Here is a 3,648-nt window from a genome sequence, read left to right on the forward strand (position 1 = left end):
CCTATGGAGGTCATTTCGCTACTTTCAAGACTGTCTCAAAGGTGTTACAAGCTGGGTTTTGGTGGCCTCATATGTTCAAGGACACTCAAGACTTTGTCTCTAGGTGTGATTCATGCCAAAGAAGAGGGAACATCACCAAAAGGAATGAGATGCCTCAAAACCCAATTCTAGAAGTGGAGGTGTTTGATGTGTGGGGTATTGATTTCATGGGACCATTCCCATCATCTTTTGACAACAAATACATCCTTGTAGTTGTTGACTATGTCTCCAAGTGGTAGAAGCTGTAGCAAGTCCTACCAATGATTGTAGAGTGGTGATCAAGATGTTCAAAAGCATCATCTTTCCAAGGTTTGGAGTTCCAAGAGTTGTCATCAGTGATGGAGGCTCCCACTTCATCAACAAACTGTTTGAAAGTCTTCTCAAGAAGAATGGTGTGAATCATAAGGTTGCGACTCCCTACCATCCTCAGACAAGTGGTCAAGTTGAGATCTCTAACAGAGAAATCAAGTCTATTTTGGAAAAAACTGTGGGAACTAGAAGGAAAGATTGGTCTATCAAGCTAGATTATGCACTTTGGGCTTATAGGACTGCTTACAAGACTCATTTAGGAACCACACCTTTCAACCTTGTGTATGGAAAGGCTTGTCACCTACCAGTTGAGCTCGAGTACAAGGCATTATGGGCTGTTAAGTTGCTGAACTTTGACATCAAGAGTGCCAAAGAGAGGAGACTTCTCCAACTCAATGAGCTTGATGAGATTAGACTGGATGCTTTTGAGAACTCAAGGATTTACAAGGAGAAAACCAAAGCCTTTCACGACAAAAATATCTTGAAGAGAGAATTCAGTGCTAGAGATCAAGTGCTTCTCTACAATTCTAGACTGAAGTTGTTTCCCGGAAAGCTCAAGTCAAGATGGTCCGGCCCTTTCAAGATCAAGGAAGTTAGGCCATATGGGGCAATTGTGTTATGGGATAGGAATGTTGGAGACTTCAGAGTCAATGGACCTACATGGGAACCACAATAGAGGAGAAAAGAATCTCGGTTTCACTCTCCGACCCCATCACCGCCTAGCCAAAGGGAAGCAAAGTCAAGCTAGAGACTTAAAACCAGCTCACTTGGGAGGAAGTCTCATGTCTATCCTTGTATATACTTCACTAGGATATATATATATAAAAAAAAAAAAGTGGAGCGGGGTGCTGCAGCGAGGTCTGGACGTCGCGCCACGACTCGAATATCGGATGACGGTTTAGCGCGGGGTGTGACCGCGGGGACTGACGCTCGTGCGGTAAATGAAGACATGTAATCGAGCATCAGAGCGGGGTGTGACCGCGGGGTATCGACGTCGCTCCACATCGCCCAGGTATGATTTCTTGACCCTAAACCCGCTCTCCCGACCCGTGCCCGACGACCCGACCCGACCTAAACCTAACCCTACCCCGCTCCCGTCTCTCTCTCTCCCGTTCTCCTCTCTTTCCCCTTCCCAAACACAAACAAATTCTCTCAATTCCCCCAACTCTAAAAAAAAAAACCCATAACTCACTCAAATCTTCCCCAAATCCACCCATTCTTGTTTATAAATCAAAGCTTTCGCCCCTGTAGTCTAATTTCTTGAATCAATTCATCTTTTCATTCTAATCCAAGCAAGGTATGGTGATTCAAAGATGAATTTTGTGGGTTCATGAACCCTAGAAATTCAAACTCAAATTTAGCTTAGTTTCTTGCTTGATTCTTGTGAATATGACTAGGGAAAGCTTTATATATCATGTTGGGTTGCTTATTTCGTGGTAGAAGTGAGTTGAATCCGAAATTGAAAAGATTAGGGTTCTTGAGAATTGGAAATTTTTGAAACTGTCCACATTAGTTTTGCATGTAGTTTGGGTTGAAGTAATTGGATGTTTTAGAGTTTACTTAGGAAGTTCTCTCAATTTAGAGCATAATTGTTCAATGAAAACATACTTAATTGTCATATTCATGCTTGAGAACATTGAGAAACTTGATTCTTTGGTTATAGCTCTATCACTTAGGCCTCGTTCTCTATTGATGTTGCAATGTGATTAGTCTAACCTAATGCTGATTGTTCAATCGATTGAATTCACATTTGCAACTTCATTTTAACTCCTCTTTTGTACCTCTTACTAATACTCTACCAAGGTTTGAATGATATAGGTACAATGGCAAAAACAAACCAAAAAGATATGGAAGCTAAGAAGGCAGCAGCTGCAATGAGAGAAACTGCTCTAAAGGGAAAGCCCTTAGAACCTTCTGAACCAAGCCAACCAGGAGCAGAGAGAACATCTAGGCAACAAGTTCTGGCTGCAAAGAAAGCGGCGGAAAGGGAGAAGAGAGAAGGCAAAGCTGTGGCATCTTCTTCAATGGATGAGGGAGGAGAAGAGCCCGCTCCTTCAAAGAAAGCCAAGATATCAAAAGGGAAGGGGATAGCTGTTGAAAGGGACATGAGTAAGACACCAACTGTTGAAGAGCTATACCATCACTTGGCTAAAGGTGTTTCTTGGGTTCCAACACGCTTTGCTGACACCAAGATGATGGAAGAGCTAGGAATCGAAGAAGATGTTAGGACAATGCTGAAGCACATGAAAATGGAGAACTTCTATTCCATGGCCTATCCTACTCATGTGGAACATTCTTGTCAATTCCTTGTAACTCTTGAAGCATCTTTCTATGAGGTTGAGCATGTGAGACAAGGGTGGGGCAAAATCAAGTTTAAGGTCAATGGAAAGAACCATTTCATGAGTTTCAAGGATATGGGAGCAATGATGGGGCTTGAGGATAATGAAGATCCAACCCTCCCAAGATTCAAAAAGCTCCCTACCGGTGTTTGGAGAATGATAAGTGAAAATCCGCATGCTACTGGTCATGACAAGAACTCAGCCATCAGACATCCTGCAGTGCGCTATCTCCACAGGATACTCGTCCACACGCTCTACCCTCGCAAGGAGCCAGGGACAGTCAATGAAGAAGAGCTGAGACTACTCTACCGGGCTGTTAGAGACAATGTCACACCTGAACAGCTTGAGGAGTTTGAGGAGACTGATAAGATGGAGTTTCCCACAACTAACATCTTCGAACGCTTCGGAATGGTTGGTCTCTTTGTGGAACGCCTCATGTACTACAAGGATTGGGTTTGGACTACCGAAGATTCATCTCCTCAGCTTGGAATTGGCGGTATGATAACTCCACTGCTGATTGCAAATGGTGTGAACTTGGGGAATGATCCCAAAGGACCAGCACTCATTGACGCCCCTTATTTTAGGATTGCTACTTACATTGGTGGAAGGTATCAAGAGAAAGTTGTCTACACATACTTCCACAAGAGAAATATGGTTAAGTTGCTGCTCTCAAATAGAGATCTCACAAACATAGAGAGGCCGGGGATCATCCACTTCAACATAGATGAATCAGAGCTCTTTGGACCCCATGGCCCTATAGACCCTGTGACTGCTCCTAGGAGAAGGAGAGGTGGAACGAGAGGTCATGTAATGGCTGGAACAAGTGCTGCTACACAAGAGGGATCTGCTACCCCCGTCTATGGCCCTCCTCGCTACCACTTTACTCAGAGCTCAACAGCTCTACCTCATGGCCCTCTCCGTGAAGCTCATGAGCACATTGACAAGCTTCAAAGATGGAACA

The sequence above is a fragment of the Brassica oleracea genome, chromosome C2 (genome assembly GCF_000695525.1).
Source record: "Brassica oleracea var. oleracea cultivar TO1000 chromosome C2, BOL, whole genome shotgun sequence".
Classification (NCBI taxonomy): domain Eukaryota; kingdom Viridiplantae; phylum Streptophyta; class Magnoliopsida; order Brassicales; family Brassicaceae; genus Brassica; species Brassica oleracea.